The sequence below is a fragment of the Lynx rufus genome, unplaced genomic scaffold, assembly GCF_022079265.1.
Source record: "Lynx rufus isolate CCGP_SWC_20201006 ecotype Redwood Valley unplaced genomic scaffold, mLynRuf1.p SCAF_2, whole genome shotgun sequence".
In the NCBI taxonomy this organism is placed as follows: Eukaryota; Metazoa; Chordata; class Mammalia; order Carnivora; family Felidae; genus Lynx; species Lynx rufus.
Window position 1 is genome coordinate 212,520,352 of NW_025814834.1, and position 15,908 is coordinate 212,536,259.

Genomic DNA, 15,908 nt, shown 5'->3' on the forward strand with positions numbered 1-15,908 from the left:
CTGCAACTGGGTGGCTTAAAACAACAGAAATCTATTCTCTCACGGTTCTGGAAGCTAAAGGTTCAAAACCAAAGTGTCCACAGGGCTGGTTCCTTCTAGGGGACTCGGAGGGAGACTCTGTCCCATGTCTAAGAGCAAGCTAGCTTACTGATGACAGCCGCCCTTGATGTTCCTGGGCCTGGAAATACATCAGTCCAGTCTTTGCTTCCATCTTCCCACGGCCTTCCCTCTGTGAGTCTGTACATCTTGTGCTTTTCTTACAAGGATACAGTCGTGCTGCATCAGGCATACAGGCTAACGACTTTATCTGAGCAATGAGGACGTCCACAAAGCCTGTATTTCTGCAGGTACCGAAGTTTAGGACTTCAACGTATCTTTTTTTTGGGGGGGGGAAGACACAATTCATCCCCAAACAATTGCCTCTATCATATTTTCTGAGTTTTTTTCCCCCCAAACTTTCAGTGTTCCTTCAGAGCCTGAAGGAAACAGTACCAGGTTGACCTTCTAGGTCCTAAAAGCAAACCAAGCCCAGGGGAATGATGGACAGTCTTAAATAGCTGTTGCTGTAACCAGGGGGGACAGGGGGGGCGGGGGAGGGGGCGGGTAAGGACCAGAGAGAGACAAGAATTGAGCCTGTCTGATGATGTTGAGCAGTATGTGTCCCAAAGGTGACTTCTTCCCTACCCAAAGCTACCAGTCTCTATAAAACCTCTCTCATGACGCACAACTGGAATAGCATTTACAGCCATTTCTTGCAGAAGGCGCTTTTAGGAAGGAGGCTCCCACTGTCAGCATTTGGGCACACCATAGGTGGTCACAGTAGCAAGCTGGCAGAACACCTGGGAGTATAAAAGTTCACAGAAAAGTCCACGTGAGGATGGCCTAAAGTAACACAGAGCCTGCACCTGGGGAAACAGAACCCTTCCAACAATCACAAACTGTACAAATCGGTATAAGGAAGCAACCAGTCTAACAAAAGATGCCCATCCCGGGCAAGGGAGCTGAAGAGCAGTGTGAGGGGCAGGAAATAAAGCAGGGGCCGAGAAGTCAGCACACCTGGACGGACTCTGATCCCAAGGTGCATTGCCAGCCAGCCACGTCCAGGGCGGGCTGCTCACCTCCTCCGTACGGCAGTATCCTCACTCGCCTCCCATCGGTTGCGTCCTCTACGGCTCACGGACCAATTCTGCAGCCCCGGACTGAGGCCAGCGTGCCTCCATATCCCACAGTGAACTCTCTGGGATGCCAGAGGACAGCTACGATTGGGGGCAGGGTCAGCAACTTCTTCTGTAAAGGGCCAGATAGCAAATATTTGGAGTCTGGGGGGCCATACAGTCCCTGCCACAACTACTCAACTCTGCTGTGGCTGGACGAAAACAGCCACGGCCAATACTTACCCCGGGGGTTCTCAGGCGAGGGCAGTTTGCCCCCAGGGGACATTTGGAAATGTCTGGACACACTTTGAGCTGGTCACAAGCAAGGGAGTGTGTAATCCGTTTGTTAGGCCTACTGTAGCGGGGCACCGCGAGCTGGGGAGCTTACGCCACAGAGACGTATTGTTTCATGTTCCGGGGCTGGAAGTTCAAAATCAAGGTGCCGGCAAAGGTGATTCCTTCTGAGGGCTGCGAGGGAGAATCTGTTCCACACCTGTCTCCTAGCTTCAGGTGCTCTGCTGGTAATCTTCGGTGTTTCTTCACTGGATGCATCACCCCAACCGCTGCCTTCATTTCGTGGCCTTCTCCCCGTGAGCTGGCTGGTGTCCAAATCTCTTTTTATAAGGCCACCAGTTGTATTGGATTGGGGCCCACTCCAATGACCTCGTCTTAACTAATCCCATCTGCCATGAACCTATTTCTAAATAAGGTCACAGTCTGAGACACTAGGGGTTAGGATTTTAATATATGGATTTGGGTGGGCACAATTCAGCCCATTACAGGACACTCCGCTGATGTCTTGCGAGCGGAGGCCAAGGACCCTGGACACCGCTACACGTTCTACAATGGCCAGGACAGCCCCTCAACCAGGAACTCGTCCGCCCAAATGCCAATCATACAAGGCCGAGACTCTCTGGTGTAGACCTGTCTTGGGTAGGTTACTTTCCGACGGGATTGCTCGCTGGGGGGAAGGAGCAAAACAACATTTGGGAAGAAACTTGTTGTTTTTGCTTTGAGCTTGTCTATGCCCAAAAGCTTTAGGGCTTTGTTTGTTTGTTTTTAAAGGTTTACCCAAATCAGTGTTTTTTTTTTAAGCACAAAATTCCCTCTATCATCTTCACGTTCAATTCCCAACCCTTATCTGTGCTGCTTCAAAATTCTCAACGAGTGCCGCTCGTGTTTTATTTTCTGTACCTTGATGTGTGCAAAGGCAGATTAATACTACTTTGAAAGAAATTCATTTTCTCCTCTCTGGCAACAAAGGTGATACACCGGAGAAATAAATCACAGGAAACAACCATTAGCCCAAGAGTGAGTTCCACCAGCTGCCACGGAAAGAACCTGGGTTCCAGTTGCTTTAACATACGTATATTTCAGCTGGGACACCAAGTGGTAAATAAAAATTAAAATTAACATTTAAATGAACTCTGATGGCGGCTGAGGATTTTTGTTATTCACATGGTTAAGTGTTAGACTGAACAGAGAAAGGATTTATATGCAAACTCCCCCATCGCACAACCGCTTAGCACAGGTAATTAGCAATATGCGTCCAATATTTCATCCTTGGCATCCCCCTCCCCCCCCCCCCGGCTTCTCCCCCCCCCCACTTAGTGACCCAAAACACGAGGAAACTGTCCTCAAGTGAGAAATAAAAAATGGCAGATTTAAAATTACTTCCTCTCCTAACTTTTGCACAGAATCAAATGTATCACGGTTGATGCAAAAGCAAGCAAATGTGTTTCTTTTCAGGGGGTGGAAAAGCATAGCACAGATCATCTAATTCGACACCTTCATTTCATCAATGAGAAAATCGAGACTCGACAGGAAAGCAATCTATCTAAAGACACGGAGAATGCGCACACCAGATGCTGGCCTGGAGCTCGAGTCCCACGTCTCGGTCCAGTGCCATGAGATGCCCCTGGGGTTCTTTCAGATGCGCCATTCATGCCTAAAAGCCCCCAGTTCTGCCCTTAGACCTGGGAGAAAGGAGCCCCATTCCAGGCTGGACACTGTAGGGGGCCCTGCTCTGGTCCTCACCCCACTGAGCCCTCCCTCCCCAGAAGGCCAGGTGTCCACAGGGCTGGGGGGATACGCCCACCCTAGCCCATGGCCCCCAGCTGGTACATCACCAGATGACCCTGAGCCTCCTGCCAACGCCAGGGAAAACTCTTCAAAGGTTCATCCCCAGGAGATGGTCACATCACTGCAGCTTAGGATATCGGTCACATCACTGTAGCTGTGGAGGCTTCTTATGGAGAACAGAGAGGGGGCTGGGGGGCTGGGGGGGCTGGGGGGCCAGGGCCCAGAAGCCAGCATACCCTGCTTATCCACCAGCCAATGCAGACTTCAGAGGATTCCAAAATCCTACATTGGAACTTGGCTCTCCAGGTCAGTATGTAGCTGTATGCCCAAGGGAGGAGGCCGAAACGGACCACACTGAATAGTTCATTAGTGTGACGGAGAACTTCTAAATAGTGAGACTGTGCATGTGGCTCTTCATTGTACTATTGTCCTGGGTCCCTCTCACACACGTGAGGGGTGAGGTCACTGGTGGTACAATAGTGGCCTGAAGCCTGGATTGGGCCAGCAGAAGTGCATTCTGTTTTAGGAAAGGGAAAGGGAAAGGGAAAGGGAAAGGGAAAGGGAAAGGGAAAGGGAAAGGGAAAGGGAAAGGGAAAGGGAAAGGGAAAGGGAAAGGGAAGGGAAGGGAAGGGGAAGGGGAAGGGAAGGAAAGGGGAAGGGAAGGGGAAGGGAAGGGGAAGGGGAAGGGAAGGGGAAGGGGAAGGGGAAGGGGAAGGGAAGGGGAAGGGGAAGGGGAAGGGGAAGGGAAGGGGAAGGGAAGGGGAAGGGAAGGGGAAGGGAAGGGGAAGGGAAGGGGAAGGGAAGGGGAAGGGAAGGGGAAGGGAAGGGGAAGGGAAAGGGAAAGGGAAGGGAAGGGAAGGGAAGGGAAGGGAAGGGAAGGGAAGGGAAAGGGAAAGGGAAAGGGAAAGGGGAAGGGGAAGGGGAAGGGAAAGGAAAGGAAAGGAAAGGGGAAAGGAAAGGAAAGGAAAGGAAAGGAAAGGAAAGGAAAGGAAAGGAAAGGAAAGGAAAGGGGAAGGGAAAGGAAGGGAAAGGAAAGGAAAGGAAAGGAAAGGAAAGGAAAGGAAAGGAAAGGAAAGGAAAGGAAAGGAAAGGGGAAGGGAAAGGAAGGGAAAGGAAAGGAAAGGAAAGGAAAGGAAAGGAAAGGAAAGGAAAGGAAAGGAAAGGAAAGGAAAGGAAAGGAAGAAAGAGAGTAAGGAAGGAAGGAAGAAAGGAAGGAAGAAAGGAAGGAAGGAAGGAAGAAAGAAAGAAGGAAGGAAGAGAGAGGAAGGAAGGAAGGAAGGAAGGAAGAAAGCCAAGAAAGAAAGAGAGAAAGAAAGAGAAAGAAAGGAAGGAAGGAAGGAAGGAAGGAAGGAAGGAAGGAAGGGGCAGGGAGGGAGGGAAGGAGGAAAGATAGATAGATAGATAGATAGATGAAACAGATTAAGAGAAGATGCTGAGATATAATGAAATGAAATGAAATGAAATAAAAAAATAAATCAGACGAAACGGAAAATAATTTGAATACCTCTAGTCCCCAAGTCCACAAGGCCCACCATACACATCAGTCCTGGTGCACTCATTTGTGGCCACTGCTTGGCTCCTCAGCTCTACTGACCTGTACAGGGTTAATCACTCCTGTCTTCTGGTGTTTGTGATGTCTTTGGTGCTGTCCTGGGTTCTCAGATTTCAGAAAGCACTGTAAATATTGACACCCAATCTCCCTCTCCCTCCCTCCGTCTCTCAAGGTCCTCCCCCAACCCCACACCCCAAAATGTGGGTCTTGCCGCCTTCCTTTGCAGAGACAATCACAGACCCCTTGGGTGGGAGTCTCCTTTCTCCTCCCCCATGGTCAACCCACTGCCCTTCACCCTCTGTTTAACCCCTCCTTCCCTGGCCTAGAGAACAGTAACTATTGTGCATTCAGGACCAGCCCGGATTAGGAAAGGCTCCTGTCAATGCCTTCTGCCCAGTGGGAAAACGGCTTCTAGAACCTGTGACTTTTGCCTACAGGAGTCAATTCAGTACTCCAAGTGGGTCTCTGCATTAGTGGCTGATGGGGATCAACCAGGTGCCCGGCAAGTGACGCTTTGTCTCATTTCATCCTTACATGTCCTGGGGCGGGGGGGGGGGGGGGTGTCAGGGGGAGGAGTCCTTGTGCCAGTTTGCAGGGGAGGAAAACAGAAGTCCGGGTTGAGCCATTTACCATGGGGCACACAGCTAACAGGCAGTGGAGCTGGGACTCAAACCTCAGTCTGTCTGACTCAGGCATGCGTGCTTTTTCGGTTTCCCTGGGCTGCCTCTCATGAGTAGGAAGAAATCAGGGCTTCCGTAATTATTATTATAAAATGTCTCACACTCATTTTCCTGCATCCAATCCTCATAAGAACCCTAAAGCCCACTTTTATATGTGTAAACAGAGGCTCACAGTGTCAGAGAGGTCTCGCCATGCCCCCAGAGCTGGTGGGCCGCGAAATCCCCAGCAACACAGAGGGTTGTTCCCGTCCTCCCTAGTCCTCCCCAGAAGACATGGAAAGGAGCCGCTCGGCAGGGACCAGCGTCCCTGCAAGGATGCTGTTCCCATGTTCCCAGAGCCGCCAGTCTTTGCAATACCGGTGGGATGCCGAGTTCCCTGCAGAGGGAGGAGGGGGCCCCTGCTTGACGTGCTGGGCAATATCCTGTCATATGGACCCCACTGCATGTTTGTAGACTCTTATGAAATCCTTCACAGAAAGAGCTCCATTAGCTCCTGACTAGGGCACCCCTTTGCCCTGTTGGAAGCCACAGGATGAAGCAAGGCACAGAAGGCATGCCATTGTGCCTCACCCCAGAACTTCTCCCTGCTCCTCCAGCCAAATAACCACCCCCTACCTCCCTTCCCCACCACCCCCCGCCCAGACTCAATGCATAACAAGTGGAGCATAGACACCAAGGGATCGTGACCTACTAGTTTCAAAAACAGACCGTGAATCCCCCTCTGGCTTCATCTGAGATCCTCTCAATGCACTTAAGAGTGACTCTGTGGTTAAATGCTACGTCCCGAGTCCTTTTCCTACGACTGCCCCGTGCTAGACCTCTTCTCTATTATACGACTGTACACGTAGGCTTCAGTGTGGCCTTGGGAATTAAGAGAAATCCCGAAGTGCTACCAGGGGTGGGCTTCATACCTATGAGAATCAGTGCAGAAAAACAGATTTCCCACAGGCTGTAAGTAGCGGGACTCAAGTTGGAATCCTAACCCAACCTCTTACTGGCAGTGAGATCCTGGGCACATGACTTCACCTCTCTGTTCTCCCATTTCCCTCCGCTGTGTAAGGGAATGATGATACCTCCCTCTGAGGATCAGTAACATTCAGATAAGGTACGGGCCGTGGCTGGTTTTATGGTGTAGGCGAATCTGACACAGTTCGGTAACGCATCAACGCTGTCGGCCAAACGCCCTAACGTGATCGGCATAATCCCACAACATTGCAAGCAGGCGAGGCATGTACAGAAGTAGGAGCTTCCGAACGAGCACATACATATCGTGAGCTCCAAATTAAGACTCTTAACATCAAACGTTATTCCTAGTGTTAATAACAGTCACGGAAGAGCTATAGAAATGATGTTGTTACAGCAGGACAGGAAGTAGTTACAGGGAAGGAGGCATCATTTCCATCCTCACTGTAAAATCCTAACGTCTTACCCTACTAGCTTTGCACTGCTGGTCTGCCTTCAAATCATCCTTGTAAATAAAAGACCATTACCTTGCCATTACTGAATTCCCAATGCTTTCTCGTTAGGGGATGTTCAAATGCTCTTCCCCTCTACATAAATTGGTGGATTTGTAAAAATTCCTGACAAATATGAGGCTATTTCTACAACAAATTACAGGGTTTGTGTGGGTGTGTGTGTGCTTCTTTTTTTTTTTTTTTTAATTTATCCAAGTTAGTTAACATATAGCATAGTAATGGCTTCAGGAGTAGAATTTAGTGATTCGTCACTTACATAGAACACCCAGTGCTCATCCCAACAAGTGTCCTCCTTAATGCCCATCACCCATTTAGCCCGTCCCCCCACCCACCCCCTCCAGCAACCTTCAGTTTGTTCTCTGTATTTAAGAGTCTCTTATGGTTTGCCTCCCTCTCTGTTTTTATCTTATTTTCCTTTCCCTTCCCCTTTGTTCGTCTGTTTTGTTTCTTAAATTCCACATATGAGTGAAATCCTATATTTGTCTTAACAGGTACAATTTTTGTTCAGGTTTCAAAATAAACACATAAAAAAAATAATTCAATCCCTTCTCTGGTATTCTCCACCTCTCTTCCTTTCTCCCTCCCTCCTCCCTTCTTAAACACAAAGAGCAAGAGGAGATGGAAACTTCTATGGGGAAGGGTAGCCTCCTCTCAGGATGGCCTTGGCTTGCGATCGATCGATAAGGATTAAATAGCCAGTAGGAGCAAACCCGAAAAGGCTCACTTCCTTCCTCAATGACCCCTGCCCTTCACGAAATCCAAGGAACATGCTTCAGAAATAAAAATGAGAGATTAAAAAAAATGAAATATGCTAGGCTGAAAACATGAGGCTTTCAGCATTTCCCCTGCCTGCAATTAGGTCTGTAGCCGCTCTGAAAGCCCGCTAAATCTTCCAGGTAATGCAGACGTGGCCCCAAATAACAGATCACTATCATTTGGCTTTATTTGTACAGTAGAGATGACTAGATATTTGTAATTACATCGGTTTGGAAGTAAACAGGTCTTCCTTTTATAGCTTGAATAAAAGCTTTCAGAGTCCCCGGGCACCGTGCATGAAATCCAGCTTCAAAGAGCTCCCACTGCCCTGTGCCAGGATCACGGTGGTGCCTTCGGAAGGCATCATGCCACAAGGAGCCCTCGTCCCCGTGGAGCCCTGCTACCCACCTTGTGCAATTATTCCACTTGACATGCCTGAGCGACAAGCGGTCCCTCCCCACACTGAGCTCTGAAGACACATGATATGGTGCAGCCACAGATCTACTCGCTACGTTCCATCCCGTCGTATTGACCCAAATCAGCTCCTGGGTCAATAACGAGAACCATTAGTGGACAATTAGCTGAGGACCTTGGGTAAGAACTGGCAGTTTCTCCCTTCCCCACGTCGGGTCAGAGGTGAAACCCGGAGGAAGAGGGTCCAAGCAAGACTTGTTCTCCATGGCGGGCAAAAGGCAGCTGCGTTTGTCGCAGGATTGGGAGGGCTGTGGAAGGCCTTGAAACTCCCAAATTTCTCTCCCATCAGCCAGCCATGACCCCCACCTTCTACCCTACTCAGCCACAAAAATTCGAGGGATTAAGCTGATGGTTTCCTAACCTGGCTGCATGTTAGATTTTTTTTTCTTTTAATGCACATCCCTGGTCCTACTACAGACTTAAGTAAAATCTTCCAGGGTGCAGTTTGAGATTCTGTATTTTAAAAAGTGCCCCAGCTGATTTGACAGAACTCACCTGGTACATTTACTGATTGATGCTTGAGAACCGTAGGTTAATAATGTAGGTGAAAACACTCTCTGTAGGAAGCAACGGCAAAATTGAAATGTACTCATAAGTGAAGGGGTTGCTTCTTCCAAAAGCTCGTCGTGTAGATTAATTTATCAGACAAGAGGGGGGACATCTTTGTCTCCAATGCAGAGTTCAGTATGGAAGGAGGCTGGCAGACTAGAAGCCGTCTGCGGTTTTCTCGTTTCCTGCATTCACGTGTTTAGAAATTGCACCTTGCTTTTTTTTTTTTTTTTTTTCTAATGCTTTATTTTATTTTTGAGAGAGAGGGCACAAGTGCGGGAGGGGCGGACAGAGAGGAGGACAGAGGATCCGAAACGGGCTCCATGTTGACAGCCTGATGTGGGGCTTAAACTCACTAACCACAAGATCACGACCTGAGCCAAAGTCGGACGCTCAACCGACTGAGCTACCCCGGTGCCCCTCAGTTTTTCTTTCAGAGTACCACCTTCCCTTCCTTGCCAGAGAGTACGGTGGGCTCCACCCACACGCCAGCTCTAGGAGTGGGCATGGGGTCCAGGCTTGGCTAAGCAGAACATTCCAGGAACAAGTGTGTAACGAGTTAGACCCATCTCAGACAATCTCCCTGAGACACTAGAGAATGAAAACACCTCTTTCTGTCGGGACTGTTGGCTGTGAGGAAGAGGGGGCAGATGAGACACAGACCAAAATGAGGCAAAACCAAATCCAGGTGACACTGTTAGAGCTCCCGGTCCCTTGGGTTTGCTCCAGAACTCTCGGGGTTTTGAACCAACTCATCCCTCCCCACTTCTCTACGCCTTAGCAAGCTTGAGCTAGACTCCTGTCAACGAAAAGTCCTGGAAACACAATGGGAGAAGCCCAGAAGCCAGGAGCAGGAGGTCCTGGAGCAGCTTTATTTCACAAATGTTTACAGAGCCCCCGAGCCCCCAAGCACTGGGTACTAGGTCAGGCCCGCAAGTACAAAGGTAAATGAGCCTCCTCCTTACTCAGGAGGAGCTCACAGTCTATCTAGCAGGTGACACATACACGGTCAGATGACTTCACTGATGGGGGAGGGGCTGGCAGGAAAGCTACAAGTCTATTCTTCCAATTGCAGGAAATGTCATGAAATTACCTTCCAGCTTTAGTCTCCTCCCTGGGGCAGCTGAAACAGCTCTTACCTCTTTTCCTAAGGAATGGGGGAAAGTGTCACACTCCACCGAGACAGAAAAATCAGCAAAAGAAGACAGCTTTCATTCACACAGCAAGCACTGTGGGCAAGGCTCTGGGCAAACCAAGTCTCTGTGTTCACGGGTCTTACATTCTACGTTTTGAAGGGAGTGGTGGAGGACATGGAGGGAGAGGCAGCGAAAAAAGTGAGCAAATACATAATCCTAGAAAGTGATCTGTGATACAGAAAAAATAAAACTGGATAGTGTGGCAGTCACCCAGTAACTGGGGTTGGGGGGAGAGGGAGCTACCCAAGGATAGTCAGGGAAGGTGTTTCAGAGCTGAGTCAAAATAATTGTTGCTTCCACTCAGGAGCAAAACGGATCCAGGCTTCTGGTTGGAAGCCATAAGGACAGAAAGTAAGGGCTCCACTGAGCTTATATAAGGGCACAGGGTCTCAGCCATCTCTGTGCCTCATTGCTGAAACATTTTTGTGCATGTGTCAGAATCTGGTCTGGTGTCTACCCTCCTGTGACATACAGACTAGTAAGGAGGTTGTAGGAGGCAATTCTACCTACTGCTGTTGTTGACCCAGAGCCTTGCAGCCCTGCTCACTTCCTACTCTGGGGGCAGCGGAGGGGTGAACTTGAATGCCCTGGACCACACCTCGGGGTCCTTACACAACGGAGGGTTTTTTCGGATGGTTACGGGACCAAAAACATGTTCTAACCATGAAATTAACAGCTCGTTCCCCTGCCTGGAAAAGTAAAGCAAATCCTATTACCAACGAGCAGAAGACCCCAACCTCCCCCAGAAAGCGTAATGAGCAGATTCGATGTCCCTTCCTACTTTGAGGTAAGTCACTGGTGCATCTGAAGCAGAGCTGGAGACCGCCAGGAAAATGCCAAGCCCACCTCTCAAGTATTGATTCTCAAACAAGTTTAGAGCGGTGTGGATTAGGTCTCCGGCTGGAGCCTGCCCAAGTAATTGGGAGATCAGACAACAGCTTTTATGCGCTATTTGGAGTAGTTTTCCTTTGGGGGCTTTTCTTTTTTAATGCATTTCAGATTTGGCCCAGGATTTTAGAATAACAGTAGCTTACGTGTGCTTAGAAAGATAGGAAAAGAAAAACAAAAGATTCAAATCGTGTTTTTACTTTCAAAGGCGAGCAATCCTCTTTTACCAAAATCGCTGTTCACTCTTCCTGTCCTTATCACGTGTGTGTGTGTGTGTGTGTGTGTGTGTGTGTGTTAATGTAAAAGCCTTGTGCCTTCTGTTCTGAGGCTTCAGGGCCTGCCAAGACCATGCCAGCAAACACTCACCCCTGCTCGCTTTCTCCCAAGCCCTCTGTCCCTTTGCCAATCGTGTGTCTTCATAAGCTTTATCATGCTATCAAAACTGAGGGTAACACTGAATGGTTGCCCCTCCTGAGAATTTTGCAACATGCTTTACAACACTGCATGGGATTCCACCCAGAGCGAGTGTTGTCAGAGTAGGGCTCTCCATCACATTTAAGAAAACAAATGGAGCCCCACACACGTTACAATCAAGATCCACCCAAGGCCCGGACCCCTCGTTCCCACCCTGTGCCCCCCCACAGCCTGTTCCCCAGGAACCACCTTCTTGACCTGTCTCCTCACTGGCCACTGGTGAGCCTGAGTGGTGGCAAGCAGGGCAGGGTGGAAGCTGGGCCAGGGGCCAGGGGCCAGGACTCCTGGGGGTGACCGCACCTGCCCACACCTGGGATACAGACGGACCCGGACAAGCTCCCCAGGGAGCCAGGTTTGCAGGTCCCCTTCTGCTGCCTGAGGATCTCCAGAGAGTTGCACACGCTTCCCAAACACACCATCCGAGCAGGAGGACAGGGAGGGAGAAGCCCAGTCAGCTGGGGAAGCAGATCCCGGTGATTCAGGGCAGGTAACCCTACACAAGAGTGGGCTTTCTCCAATTTCCCAGGCTAGACCTTCGCTTGCCTCCTTATCCCCCACACGCCTGCACTCCTAGTCCCACACCCTCTGGGAGCCCCAACAGCTTTCCCAGCTCTTGCCCATTATGCCCATTTGCTCAAGTGGGTAGCAAACATTCAAAATGCTTCCTTACAAAACCAAAACAAAGTAAAGAAAGTCTTTATTTTGGTGGTTCCAACAAATAGGGCCTTCTACAGCACGAGCCCCAAGCAGGGATCCCTCCTGCCCAGATGTAAAGAGGAATTTAGGCAGAAGGAACTAGATTGGCTGTTGGCCTGGCCAAAGTTTGCTGGCCAGTGAAGGTGGACTTCAGTTGATAGTGCCTACTGAGAAACACTAACTTACGTTTTCCATTGAGAATGTACTGTCTTACCGAGGGATGAGAAGCCCTGTATCACTGTTGATCAAGATACCTGGCCTGGAGGTTGGCCACTCAAGAGCTCGCTTCTGGCCATTTGAATACCAGGGCAGAAGACAACTGGAGAAGTTCCACCCTGATGGTACCCTAGTTGGACACACCTGAGTGTCTATGAGTTCCTGCTTCATGGAGCCTCAAAGCTTCCATACTTTTTGCCCTTCCCAAAGTCCATTCTTTAGCTTTGCCTCCACTCTGCCAGGTTGCATATAAACTTCCAACAAATGCCATTACAGTAGCCAGAGTTGTTTTCTATTGCTTACGTCCAAAAAGCCCTAATAGATATGTTAATCATGCAGCCTTTGGGGTGTAGAGGAGACAGCTACACTTCATTTATTCCAACACAGAGGAGTATAGCATCAAATTTGAAAGAATGTTAGTTTTCCTTTGGACTATGTCAACTTGCCTGCTAAAAACCACCAACAGAGGGATTCACCTCTCCATGCTTCCCATCTCCCCACCACTGCCACCGCCATAACCCATTCCTCCCCAATACAACCAAAATCTGAATATGCCTTCAGCTGGCTCTCTAACCCTTGCTGATCACTTCCCTCTTTTTTTTTTTTTTAATTTTTTTTTTAAGGTTTTATTTATTTTTGAGACAGAGAGAGACAGAGCATGAACAGGGGAGGGGCAGAGAGAGAGGGAGACACAGAATCGGAAGCAGGCTCCAGGCTCCGAGCCATCAGCCCAGAGCCCGACGCGGGGCTCGAACTCATGGACCGTGAGATCGTGACCCGAGCTGAAGTCGGACGCTCAACCGACTGAGCCACCCAGGCGCCCCTGATCACTTCCCTCTTATACAAACCCTCCAGTCTGGAAAAACACTGATCTACTCGACCACCTCTCTTTCAAGTCCTACCATAATTTACTTTTAAATATTTCTTTATGGATGGTGTGATATTAGGAATGGGGCAGCTGAAGTTTCAATTATTCTGGAGGGTATCAGCTATTGCATCAGAAGAATCACCCTCCAGACCTGATGGTAAAAAGGAGACAGTCTCAGTTTGGAATGCATTGGTCTCTAACATCTCTCCCATAGATCAATCGATCGATTGATCAACTGATCTATCCACCTACCTATTTGATTTCCATTTTGAGCAAAGGGAGATCATGCCCTGAACTCAAAATCTTCTGTAGGCAGCAGAGCTAATTAGGAAGGTAGTTACACAGCATTTCTTTTTTATTATAATTATTTTTATTGTTACTTCAAGGGAAATAGTGTTGGGGGCTGCACAACTGATTGAAGTCTCAGGAAACACTGGTGTACGTGACAGCTTCCCAATTAGGACATTAGGAATGTTTTATTCATCCCTGCAAGTCCTGAGCATCTGGTCCTCCGGTTGATGGTAGGTAATCAGGAGTTCGATATAAAGTGGATGAATTAATGAGTAAAAGACCATTAATTCAGTGTCAGTAATTTGGAATTGATAATGCAACTTGAGCAAAGAAAAGTAACACTATAAAGGGGTGCATATTGAATTCACTAAAGATAATATGTTTTAAGCGTTTTGTAATTGCTTTGCCTCCAAACCATTGCCTCCAACCATGTCTCATCTACTCACAGAAACAGACGTGGCGGGACCAGGCAGTTCATCCTTGACTACCCATTACCTGGATTCACTGTGTGCCAGCTCAAGCATCGTATCGTTGCCTTCCCTGCACACTGTCCCCAGCCCTAAACTCCATTAGGTTTTTCTGCTAGATGACGGCCTAGCCCCCCCTAAACTGTTCCCTCACAGCCCTAATTGGTTTTTAATTACATATTGACTTGGATGATCATTTGATTACTGTTTACCTTTCATGCTAGACTTGAAGCTTCCTGAGCAGAGGTGCTACATGCGTTTTGTTTACTCCTCTTTCCAGCTCCCGGAACTGGGCTATAACTTAGTAGGTGCTCAATAAATACCTAAAACGTTAACAAACAAACACCTTGTGTGTGTGTAATTATTTTTGGACAATTAGGCAACTCAGCTTCTTGCGGTGATTCAGATGAGCCCTGCCTCTAATTTGCCAATCTGAATAAATAAACAAGGTTTTACATTCATCCCTCAGACAAGACCCCAACAAAGCCATTTAGAAAATGCTAAGTTTAAAGATCTCAGTGGGAAACGGAAAACACCCTTTTGCACGGTCCAGTGCCTCCAGGACAGGCTACTCTCTTTACTAAGCCTTTGGCCCAGGTATAAAATAATGGAAGAACATTCCCTCTGGGAACACCAGGAACTGTGATACCATTTCACTCTTGGTGCAGTCTGGTCCTTCCTGTCACACTCAAAAAAGCATTGTTTCAACCTGAATTACTCAGTTTTCATGTTTTGGGAATGATTCCTTGTAGTTGGTGCCTTGTGTTACTACTCCTTTGTGGCCAATATTCCCAATGTAGGATTGATCCTTATTCAATGCTTCTCCTTTCTATGGTGCTGCACCTCAGGGCACACCATTCCATCTAACTCCACAGTCCTTGTGTTGGGATTTCCAAAAAGCAACCCACAAAACTACCCAGATTTCCCCATGCCTCCTTTTTTTAAAAAAATATAATTTATTATCAAATTGGTTTCCATACAACACCCAGTGCTCATCCCAACAGGTACCCTCCTCAATGCCCATCACCCACTTTCCCCTCTCCCCCACCCCCCGTCCACCCTCAGTTCTCTGTATTTAAGAGTCTCTTATGGTTTGCCTCCCTCCCTCTCTGTAACTTCCCCCCCTCCCCCTCCCCCATGGTCTTCTGTTAAGTTTCTCAAGATCCACATAAGAGTGAAAACATATGGTGTCTGTCTTTCTCTGACTTATCTCACTTAGCATAATACCCTCCAATCCCATCCACATTGCTACAAGTGGCCAGATTTCATTCTTTCTCATTGCCAAGTAGTATTCCATTGTGTATATAAACCACATCTTCTTTATCCATTCATCAGTTGATGGATATTTAGGCTCTTTCCAGAATTTGGCTATTGTTGAAAGTGCTGCTATAAACATTGAGGTACAAGTGCCCCTATGCGTCAGCACTCCTGTATCCCGTGGGTAAATTCCTGGCAGTGCTACTGCTGGGTCGTAGGGTAGTTCTATTTTTAATTTTTTGAGGAACCTCCACACTGCTTTCCAGAGTGGCTGCACCAGTCCATCATGCCTCCTTTTCAAGAGCAAGTTACCCCCTCCTTTGTGTTTAACATCATGTTTGTGACACTTCTGAGGAGTCCAGTAACTTTGGCAGAGGAGTTCCATCACCACTCAGATCTTTGTGTAAATTCCAGAATAAAACAGGACATGCACTTCTCCCCCAAACTAGCAAATAAACATAGTAGAAGGTGACCATCCTCTGGAGCCCCTGACAGGCTGGCTCTTGGTAGCTGGGACAGCCCCCTGATTTCTCACTTCCTGCCTCCCCAGATGATATCCATTATCCCCTCCGATTCTAAATGGCGTTTCTAAAAGGCAGATTGCGGGGCGCCTGGGTGGCGCAGTTGGTTGAGCGTCCGACTTCAGCCAGGTCACGATCTCGCGGTCCGTGAGATCGAGCCCCGCGTCGGGCTCTGGGCTGATGGCTCGGAGCCTGGAGCCTGTTTCCGATTCTGTGTCTCCCTCTCTCTCTGCCCCTCCCCCGTTCATGCTCTGTCTCTCTCTGTCCCAAAAATAAATAAACGTTGAAAAAAAAAATTTTTAAAGGCAGATT